The 11,701-nt window shown below is 43.4% G+C and overlaps 1 long non-coding RNA gene across 1 annotated transcript; it reads right to left on the bottom strand.

Annotated features, from left to right (window-relative positions):
* Window positions 1–4,861: 4,861 nt before the first annotated feature.
* Window positions 4,862–6,204, bottom strand: LOC123380154. Its single transcript, XR_006585579.1, has 3 exons — window positions 6,065–6,204; window positions 5,523–5,614; window positions 4,862–5,163 (listed from the first exon to the last, which is right to left on the bottom strand). It is a non-coding gene; the product is annotated as an uncharacterized LOC123380154 (long non-coding RNA).
* Window positions 6,205–11,701: the final 5,497 nt, after the last annotated feature.

Genomic DNA, 11,701 nt, shown 5'->3' on the forward strand with positions numbered 1-11,701 from the left:
GAGCACCAAGTTGCTAAATTCTTCCTGAAGGAACTCTTCAATCTTTTTGTTGAAGTGCATAGAAAATAGAAAATATGTATTACGTCCAATTCAGTAATATGACTGGCATTGACAGCTGCTTCCCGAAACTCAACTGGTTTGAGGGGACGGACAGGTCTGCAACTGGACTATAAACAAGTTGGTTTTATTTTCCAGTTGGCTTTGTGCAGTTCTGGCTTCTAGGATTTCCAGCTTAGCTATGAATGAAGCCCACGGAAGCCCTGAAGAAATATCCCCCATGCCAGTCAGTGGCTTCGGAAGGAGTGGGGACTGCTGAGGCACGTCGCACGCAATTACCTGAACTTTGCTGAGGCATACCGTGCTCCGTTTTTAAATCCGTGAAGTAAGCCACTATTTGGGGATTTATCTACATGCAGTATTTCTCACCTACACGTTTGAAAAAGAATCGGACTGGCTTCACAAAATATTTTCAAAGGATTAGATAGCAATGCTTCGGGTAACCCGGAAACGGGGGATATCATTAGTAAATTCCATTCCTTGCAAGAGCGATTTACATTCTTTTTCATTTTCTGCCTTTGGCCCAAAAGGCCACAACGCCCAGAAAGGAAATAGTCTCTCTAATTGCAGATGCCTGTGCCCATCACTTGGCTGCCTGTGTTGCTCTCAAAGCGGGGGGGGGGGGGGAAGCAGTTCTGCCAGCCAGGGAAGCGATTACGGCTCTGAAGTTGGTTGGCAGGTTAGTTTACAGATTAACATTTTGTGGATGCATATTTATGGTCTAGAATCCCAAGTACTTACTTTATAATAGGATGTGTGAGAGAGAGATGATAAAGTGGCATGACCCGGCACATCATCCCCATGGCAACTGTATCACAGAGAAAAGTTACCGCCGGTGCAAAGGCAAGATGCTTTTCTCCTTGATGCAAAATATTGCCTTCGAAATCTGTAAACTGGGAAGGGGCTCAGAAGAGCTATTTCTCCCTCCAGCTCTTTGTCTTGGTAGCTTTCTTTTCTCTTTTCTTCTTACCTTCTCACCCTCTCTCCGCTCAGCCAAGGAAAAGGGGCGTCTCTTTTTCTAAGTTTTCTCATCGTTCCTGAACGTAAATCGGCATGAACACACAATTTTTAATGACGCAGTTTGTCAGAGAGCAAGAAGGCCACCTCAGAACCCTGCAGATATCCTAAATGTTTTGGGTTTTTGTTTCCTCCTTGGTGTCCTGCTCCTCCTTGGTGTCCTGCTCTGACTAAACACACAGAGGTGTTTACCTAACAGTTCACATTCGTCATTGGTCCAGGCAAATTGTTTGGAGTCCTAGAGGGGGAAGCTACCATTCATATTGATGAACACATATGATGTGGTCCATCGCATGTACCCAGAATGTGGATGGACGAGCCTGATGTTATGATTAGCAGGTGTTGTTTCCCCTCCCCAGTACGAAAGACAAATTTCTTGTCCCCTGGATAACATTGCAAATGATTTCTATGTGGAGAGAGTGCCAGTTTCCCTAAATCAAAGGCCAGGAGTTTCCCCTAAACTTGACCTAACTCTTCCATTAAGTACTGAATGGTTATTTCACTTCTACGTGCTTGGAAGTACCCCCTAATTTCAGATGATGCTTTAAATCTGTGACCTTTGTCTGTATTGGAGGAGGGGAGAAGGCAAAGTTCCTTTGCTATTTTAACTGTATAAATGCAATTATATATGCGACTGTATGCATATATAGGCACTTATGTCAGTATTTGTTGATGATGACCACCAGAAATCTGCTCTTTTCTCTTTGATAAATGCACACTAACAATCAGACAATAATAATGAATTTGCAACATCGCCAAGCACTAAATATTAGGCCAGAAATGGCAGATCGGTGGTACGTCTGTTTGCACTCTCTGAATTCATCGTGGACATTGCTAGCCAGTTTATCGTTTTCTCTTACTGAGACAGACATAGCCTCAGAGTTCTTAATTCAGCTCCCCAACCAGCCACTGCCAATTGATTAGAGCTGACCTGAAGCACGTAGCATTGACTTGTAAAATCTATTTCCTATTCCTAAATAAGGGAATGCATTAACTTAAAAAGGCAGCATAGCATTAAATCAAATGCCTGTCAAAAATGGAACCCAGCTGACACAAATTCAGTTGCGTAAACGAAGTCCAAGCCTTTATTACTAGATACAAATTCAGCAATGAATAGAGATGATTCCCACAAGACATGGAAACAGTGTAAATATACATCGATGGATGATTGGATAGATGTAGTGCGATGTACAATGGAGTATTATTTGGCCGTAAAAAAAGAAAGAGATCTTTCCATTTGCAACAACAAGGATAAACCGTGAGAACATTCTGTGAGTGAGATAAGTCAGACAGGGAAAGACAAAAGGCTGAATGATTTGACTCATAGGTAAAATCGAAAAAGGCCAAACTCCTAGAAATGGAGAATTGATTGGAAGTTGCCAAGGGCCGCGGTGTGGTTGGGGGGAGGATGAGAAGATGTTGGTCTAAGGGTACAAACTTCCAGTTATAAGAGGAATAAGCTCTGGGGATCTAAGATACAGTATGGCAAACAGAGTTTCCAATACTGTCTTGTATACTTGAAAATTGGCAAGAGAGGAGATCTTAACTGTTCTCCCCATAACAACAACAAAATTGTAATTACGTGAGGTGAAGGATGTGTTAAGTGGTAATTATTCCACGACATATACATGTAGCAAATAATCACACTGTGTGAGTTTAAGGTATACAGTGTGATATATCAATTGTGTCTCAATAAAGTTGGAGGAGAAAAGAAAGGTGAGGGTACTGATTGGGAAGAAATGGGATCCTGAAAATTAGAATAGGAGCATGTAGGAAAATCTTTACAAACCTTGGGATCTTCAACCCCCAAATTATTCTGAGTCTTTTTAGGCAGCAGAAGTATCCCTTCCATCTTATCTGAGGAACTCAACCCTCCTTTGTCTGAAAATCTATAATGGCCTCTCCTTGTAAGGCACTCCTTCTCCTTCTCAAGAGCAACTCTCATGACCCTCTTTGCTTTCAGATATACAATTAGATTTATGTCCCAGCAAGAACGAGGTACAAAGGACGAGGTACAGAAAGTTACCTGTGAGGAAGTCAATGTGCACCTAAGAACTACAGGGTTTTTAAAATCAAGATAGACATAAACCTAGAGAATGTTTGTAGGAATGGGATTATAGTGGAAGGGATATAAAATTGAATCAGGCTCAATTTATTATTATGGGCCCACTAAGCAAAGATTCTGGGTTCATTATTTGGGCTCAAAAGGCTAGGGATGGCTCTAACATTTTGGGGGAGTGATTCTCTAAAATGTGGAGCCAGTGGTGGTCTGTGCTAAATAAAGTTAGAATGCCAGAACTGCTTTGGTATGCTGTAGGGGAAAATATCCAAAGACAAGGTAATTGGAATGTGAGCGTGGATACGTCTTGTAAGATCTGATCACTCATTTTTGGAGGGCCTGGATGATATGATTTTCTCACGTGACTGTGAGGAATAAATTTGTGAGCATTCCTTGAAAAGTTCTTTGGTGACTCTTCTCTGTAGGTCCTAAATTACGGTAGGAACCACTCTATTTAACCAGAATCCCTAAATGCAATGGGAATGATGGGATCCTGGGATGTCAAGGGTAAAGTAAAGGCACTAATCACTAAGGACAAGGTGGGTGTGGTTATCATAATGGTAGTGATGTAGTAGCCAAAGTACTACAATGGTAATGGTAGCCAAAGTAGTAAACAGAATATTCTGACTCACAGATCCCTATGTGGTTGGCCAGCTGATCGTGATGTTCCTAGAAAAGAAATTGATGGGGGGGGGGCACCCGGGTGGCTCAGTCGGTGGAGTGTCCAACTTTGGCTCAGGTCACGATCTCACGGTGAGTTCAAGCCCCGCGTCCAGCTCTGTGCTGACAGCTCAGAGCCTGGAGCCTGCTTTGGATTCTGTCTCCCTCTCTCTCTGCCCCTCCTCCGCTCATGCTCTGTTCTCTCAAAAATGAATAAACATTAAAAAAAATTTTTTTAAAGAAAAGAGATGGGACAGCTCAAAAGGGTAGAGTTGTAAGAACATTCTATTATTTGCAGAATTTTGAGCAGTGCGTCCAGCTTTTATTCATCTTGCTTGGGAGGAGAAATGGCCAGATGTCTGAGTCTGTATCAATTCATAGGCTGTGGCTAATGGTTTGACTCACTGGCCAGGGACTTAGAAGGAACACAATTAGAAAGTTGGTCCCAAGGAAGTCTGAGGAAGAGATATACGGATAGGCTGTGGAGGTAGGCATAGGACATGAAGATATTTGTGTACAATTTGAATGCTTCTGAAAGGGTCACCTCAGCAGAGGAGAATATTAATAATCAAGTGGAGAAGATGACCCATTCTATGGACACCAGTCAGCCCTTCCCCCCCAGCAACCTCTGCCATTGTCCAACGGGCTCATGAGCAAAGTCGCCCTGGTGGAAGAAATGTATGCTGTGTATAGGCTCAGCCACATAGGCTAATCATAGTCAACTTTATACGTCCCTCAGTATTTAAATTGCAGAATACCCAAAGAGAATGAGACTGAATGTCACCTAATAACTTTGCATTTTCTTCCCGGAGAATGGTTTGCAGGATTTTAGCTGTTTGCAGAACATTTGTATCATGTCTGGCAGACATGTGTTTATTGTCTTTACTTGGGGATTTAAGCAGGGTCTAAGAACACATGGGGGCGCCTGGGTGGCTCAGTCCGTTAGGTGACCGACTTTGGCTCAGGTCATGATCTCGCGGTTTGTGAGTTCGAGCCCCGCGTCGGGCTCTGTGCTGACAGCCCAGAGCCTGGAGCCTGCTTCAGATTCGGTGTCCCCCACTCTCTCTACCCCTCCCCTGCTCACACTTTGCGTCGCTCTGTCTCCCAATAGTAAATAAACGTTAAAAAAAAAAAAAAGAAGACGTGTGTAGGTGCCAAATTGCTAAGGGGGATAGCTTAGCACCGTGATAGCTTTTTCCACATGTAAACTTGCAAAGGTGATAGTTTCCAACGATTCAACTGAATTATTATTTAGATGTCACTCTGAAGAGATTATGCAAATGAAACTAGAGACCCTGATCAGTCGGCTGCAAGTAAGGGAGATGATCCTGGATGATCTTGGTAGCCCTTCAAAGTTACACCGAAGCTTCCTGGGAGAAAGAGAATGAGAGCAGAGTCACAAATAGAGAGACACCTGTGGATATTTGGCTCATGCCTTTGGGTTCCAGTCTGGCTGTGAACTTCTTTCCCTGAATGCCTGCATCAGAGTCGTTTGGACTTTCAGACTTCCTTAGCCAGTCCCCACGATGGCATAAACCAATTCCTTGTAATAAGTAAATATTAAAAATATACATATACGTGGGGCCTCCCCTCTACTTACAAGATGGCATGCCATCTGATTCATGAATCATTTACTAAAGCCAATTAGATTACATACATGATAATCATGTATATACGTGTGTGTGTGTGTGTGTGTGTGTGTGTGTGTGTGTGTGTGTGTGTATCCTACCAGTTCTTCTTCTCTGGTTAAATCCTGACCGACACGTGTGCTTTGCAGAGTCCCAATTCTGGCATCACAGAGCAGCATTCAGAAGAGTAGGTCTGAAGCAAAGAGACAATATGGTAATAACCAGCCCATGGAGCTTTACTCAAGAGGGGCAGATAGTCACTCTGTGACCAGAAATGAGAACGGGCGTGGAGGTGTGTGTGTGTGCAGGGCTTCCCCCCCTCAAGAGTCTGGAGGAGAAAGGCCCATCTGGGCGGCTGAAACAGAAGTCCCGCAGCCCAGCCTTCGAGGAGCTGCAGAAGTGACTGAGGGAGGCTGGCCTGGGAGAGAGCGTGCTCCATGGCCAAAAGGCCATGGGGTGGGCAGCTGACCAACAGCAGGCCAGCATTTCCAGGATGGAAACTAGCATCACCCAGGGGAGCAGAGAGACTTTTTTCTCTGTCCTTGTTCAGAGAGAGCCGTAAGGAGATAGCCCTGTGCTGGAGGGATGGGCTCCTTGGCCTTGCAGAGTCCCCCAGGGCAAGCGGTGCCCCACGACCTCTTACTTCTGTCTGTCATGCTGCTGCTGCCGGCAGGGATGGGACGTGTGGTGACAGCCTCTAGGTCAGCTTTCACGGCCAAAGCTCTTCATAAAAGTAGCTCATCTGAGTCCCAGCCTTACTGGCAGCAACCCTGCAAGAAGAACCATCCCAAAGTAGCACAGGAAACCCGGGTGAAAAAGAAAGAAGTAGGGGAATATTCTGGGATGGCACCCTGACTCTAGTATATTCCAGGACTCCCAGAATTATCATAGTCTTATCTGGTTAACCTTGGTATTTTATAAAAAACAAAACACAAAACCAAAACAAAACCACAAAGAGTCTCCACTGCAGTACCTACAAAGCACAGACAGGTAACGCAGGTGCAGAGAGTAGATCAGGTGTGGCCTCTGACACTGCAGGAGACAGGTGGTCCCTCGGAAGGAGCCAACTTCACACAGCTCTTGTTTCCTGATGCCAACGGGGAGCTTGGCCCACTGTTCCCAATCTTCTGGGTTCTTTTAGAGAAGCCAAAAAAAAAAAATCCAGATTTTGATGAGACATCTTCCAAGTTTTCAATGTACGGCAATTTTTTTCAAGCACTATGTAGGTCAAAGAAAATACATCTGTGTCCTCCTGTTTGCAACTCAGCTCTAATCGTTAGTGAAATTGGAGATAAAGTAGGATTAGCTTAATCTCATTTCCTTTCCTTTCCTTCTCCTCTTCCCTGAGGCTTGTGCCCTCCGAGCCTGTGTGCTGTGTAATCCGTGGGTACTTTGTTTCTCCATCTAAGAGCACTGACTGGCCACCTCAAACCATATTACCAAGTAATTGAAAGGAGAAGTAGTCCTTCTCAATTTAACAGCTGTGAAAACTCAGACAAGAAACCACACCGGCTAACAGTGAGACCTGGCACACTGGTTTAAAAGGAGCTAGTGATAAATTCAAATGGAACTTGAAGGTTTACAAAGTATTTCTTGTCTATTTTTTGTGGCTTGTGTTTTGTTCTCAGCTGTATGGTCTGTCCCCCAACAACACCCAGCATCGTGCGGATTGAAATCAACTGTTAAGGGATGCACGCAGACAACTCCTGAAAGCAATTACCTGAAAGTGCTTATTTTGATGTGGCTCCACTGAACGCTAATTAGCAGCCGGTTTACAGAGGGTAGCTGTCCGTTCTCTCTTTTGTCTATGCAACGTGCTGGCTAACCTCCACATTACCAACTTTATCCTCTATGCAGTTAGCACCTTCCCAGATTCTTTCTGCAACTGGATCCTGAATCTATCTGTGGGTTGTAGTGATGCCAAAGGAAAAAATTAAAGGAATTTTAAGCGGGACCCTCTCAGAGTAGTTGAATAACAGTTAAGTTACCTGTTACAGGGTTTAGGGCAGGTCATCACCAAATATGCCACTTTGGCATATTGATTATTTTGAATTAAAGTTAATTAAGAAACCACAGGTGCAAGGATACACTGACTTTCCTTTGTCCCCCTGAAAACAGGAAATACATTTTCCATGTGAAAGTTACCTTCCCTGTACCAGGAGAAAGATCCCCACCACCAGAGATCAGGAATTTTAGGGATGAGAAGGCTGCATAAACAAAACTTTACTTCTTCACTAATTTATTACCTTAAGCCCAAACCTCTTTCACAGATTTGTTGTTTCTTCATCTAAAAGGTATAAAAGCTGCCTTCTTGGGTCATTTCTTTGAGTCTCGTGTCTCTATGAGTTCCTGTAATACAAGATGAAATTTATTTTCCTCCTGTGAATCTGTCTCACGCCAATTTAATTATTAGACCATCCAAAGAACCTGAAAGGGAAGAAAGGAAAAGTTCTCCTCTTGTACACCTGCTTCCAAAATATTCTTCTCTCCCAGCATGAATTTGAATATTGGCAGATGTTTGGAGGGGATAAGCTATTTCAGACCAAGGAGCATACAGAATAAATTTACCTCAGGAAATGCTGGCAATAGAGAATAGGAGTTCAAAATGGATTTTCTAAAATGCACGGTGAATGAAAATGTCTTGTTTTGGTTTTGTGTCTGAATGTTTCCCCACAACTGAAATTGAACACAAAGGATTTTAAAAAGAAATCTGAACACTTCTCTGTGGGAGATTTTAAAAATGGATCCTTGGCTTTCAGTAAGGAGGAATTAAACACACAGTGCAAGGCTAAAGGTGCAAATTTTACAAGGTAATGAAATTCAAATCCAAGGAGATGAAGTCAAGAAAATGATATCCTCTTTCACCTCTACTAATGCATGAATACCGTGATTATAAGTATCAGTAAATATTTTTCACGAATTATTTTCAAATTATGTTTCTAAGGATATCGATACTAACAACATGTATAAAATACGACAAGCATTAGGCTTGTCACGAAGGCAAAATAAAACAAAAAAAGAAGATAATGTATCCAGCTAATTCACACAGAAACCATACTCTTCAGGGAAAGAGAGATTCGGGATCTCCAGAAATTTCTGAGTAGTTATGGATTCCCATGTACCAGATATTAACTGTTTGGTTTTTTTTTTTTTTTTCCACTTTGTCTTTCTGTTTCAGATTATGTTCAGAGGCTGTCCAAACAGGCTATGTTCAAACACAATATCCGGATCATCTGCTGGTTTTCACAAGTTGCTTGGCCAGCGGAATGGGACCCGCTGCCTCTGCTTTTGGAGATCAGCGTCCACACATCTGCAATGCACCACAGCTGGTCCCTTATTATACCTTCAGTATTCTGAGTGGTTCCCATCGGAGTCCCCGGTGAAGCTCAGGCTGCTTAAGACATAAGTAAATGAGAAGCAGCATGAATTTTCTTCGTGGGGATGGGAAAGTCAGAAAATTTGAAGCTTGTTCTCTTTCTGCCCACTAATTCACTGTACTGCTTTTATTCTTGAATATCTGTCTTTCTGAACCTGTGGGGGAGGTTTAGCATGGATCACCTTGTGGAGAATAAAGCACCTCGTGTACACAGTCAAAAGCTGCACTGTCTGTGCTCCCCAGAGCCTGGGTCTGGACCTCCTCAGCCCCTTGTTCCTTCATGATACCCAGAAGGGGCAAGTGAGGGCCTGCCCAGCAAGAGCACAAACGAGGCGGTAAACAGGTGTTGGAGGGAGCCACGCATGGGGCATTGCCTCCTGCTTCCTTCCTCCTCACTTCAGAAACCAACAACACAGGAAAGCAGTGAGCCCCAGCCTGAGCCTGAAGAAGCCCGGCAGCTCTACATTTTGTTCTTCTGGATCCTAGGCTATCCTGTTGGAGGCAGAATGACCATGTGGAGGAGAATCAAGGCACCTTGTTAACAGCTAAGACCAAAGCCAAGGCATGTGAGTGAGGCCATCTTGGCTCTACTAACCTCAGTGATGCCCGGTCAGCATCTGTGTTTTAAGCATCCTGAGGTTAACTGAGAGGAACCTTCTCCTCTAAGCTCTGAGCCCACCTTCTCAAACCACAGAATCATAAGCAACAAAATGATGTTGTCTTGGGCAACTGAGTTTGGAATGATTTGTTATCAGCAGAAGCTGACACGTGAAGATAATGGCATTTTCCCAAATTACTAAGGCCTTTTAAAAATCAAACCGAATAGTAAATATTAGAAGGCCCTTTAAACTTATAAGTGGTTTAAGCTGAAGAGAATTAGTAGTAGTATAACTAATACTTTATATGACACTAGTTTAAGATGTCAAGAATTTGTATATAAAATACTGGCACCCTGAGCAGTACTGAGGGCAGGGAAGGAGAAGGAAACAAGGAGATGAGGTGCATGCTTTAATAATCATAATAGTAGCTATTATTTTTTGACTATATGCTAAGTGACAGGCACTGTGCTGGTCAATTCACAAGGCCCCAGGGAGGTCCACTACAGTGACCCCATTTTACAATGAGAAAACTGACTCTAGAGTGAGCGCAACACTGAGCTTCGTGCAGCAAATAAACGGAAGAGTCGGAATTATCCACTTATCTGAAGCCAAAGCTCTTTTCAATGTTGAACGTTGACCATGTTTTTCTGCAACTCCTTCACAAGTGCTTAGTGACACAGCCTCAGTTCTGTCGAATCCTTTTGGAAAACGCTACTCAAAGGCCAGATTCAAGGCACGAGGAAAGAGACTCCATTTCTTGGAGGAAAGACTGGGGTGTGTGTGTGTGTGTGTGTGTGTGTGTGTGTGTGTGTGTGTGTGTGTGTACAGGGATGGGTGGAACTATTGGCGGTTATCTCTACAAGACAATCTTATACCCTATTTTACACAGGAGGAGACTGAGGCCAAAAGAAGTTGGGCCACTTGTTTAATGTCACATAGTCAGTATAAAGCAGAGCTAGAATGAAGATCCAGCTGTGAAAGTCCAAGTTCAAGTGGTAGATAATTGTACAGATATTTTGCAGTCAAAGAGAACAGTCCATCCTGAATAGCCCAGCTGGGGAGGGATTTAGACACTTAGAGAGATCTGCCATATTTTATTGGTTGACAGTGTTGGAAGGGAAAATGACAGCATTACCCCTCAACAGTGGGCAGTGTTGCAGTGTTTAAAAGATGACAACATACAGGATTTGGAATAGTAGGTCATGACCCCTGACTCCTGGATTCTGAACAGCACAGTGGCGTGGAAAAGCTCCATCATTGCCAATGTCATTCCAGGGAAGGATTCCATTTAAATAATGTATGTTCTGGCTCCCAGGAATGGACAGTAGTGTTTTATTCATCTATATTTAGAATGGGGATTGTTTCTCAAGGTTTTACACTGTGTTATAATTATTCTATGTGCTGAAAAGAAAATAAGCTTAAAATGTGCTGGGATACAGAATAACATGAGTTCACCTAATTTAGTTTTGTCATCAAGCAGCATTACTCGAATTCTTTATATCACTTTATTTCAAACAGACCAATTATTCCCACTGAAAAAGCAAGTGACCAGAGGAATAAGAGAGGGGGGGTCCTTAGCTTTATGGTCAGGAGATTTCAACAGCAGCCAGATGATCCAGGCCAAAGAGATACAGTAGCCAAAGAGATTTTGCGTGGGCACCACAGAATAATTGAGAAGTCATTCTGAGTGCTGGTATTACGACTACCCTGTCACATATGTCAGTATTAGCCAGTGGGCCATCCCAGGATGCCACTATGGTCACTTCGTTTGAAATTAGGTGTGGACACAACAGAAAAGCCCAGTTCCTTCAACTTTAGAAAATTATACTTCCTCTCCTTCCAAATCACTCCTGGCTAAACAGTTATGCTTCTAAAACAGAAGTATGGTTAAATCAGCTATGTATGGGCAAAAGAGCTGCTGTTGCTTTCTTTGGCTCACAACCCCCAGCCACCAAGCTAGGATACTCAGGTGTGTCCTATATGAGTGGGTGTCACTAAAGATGGGTGGAGGGTCAGGGATCCTCTCCCAGCCAGCCGGGGCTGCTGCTGCATTTCTACCGAACCAGCTCATGGAAGGGAAGGTCATGATGTAAGATTGGATTTCAGGACGTCATCGAATGAACCGGAAAGCTCAGCTGACCACTGTAGCTCAGTGTGTGATAGGGACCAGTCTTACAGTACTTTTTCCTTGGCTTCCATCATCAAAAGTAGAGACTGACCGTTTGTGTAGAAAAGTTCCATTCTCTGTTTCCTCTGCACACTGATATCAACTAAAAGAAAGCTCCCCGTGTCTTCCTTTAGTCTC

The sequence above is a fragment of the Felis catus genome, chromosome C2 (assembly GCF_018350175.1).
Source record: "Felis catus isolate Fca126 chromosome C2, F.catus_Fca126_mat1.0, whole genome shotgun sequence".
In the NCBI taxonomy this organism is placed as follows: domain Eukaryota; kingdom Metazoa; phylum Chordata; class Mammalia; order Carnivora; family Felidae; genus Felis; species Felis catus.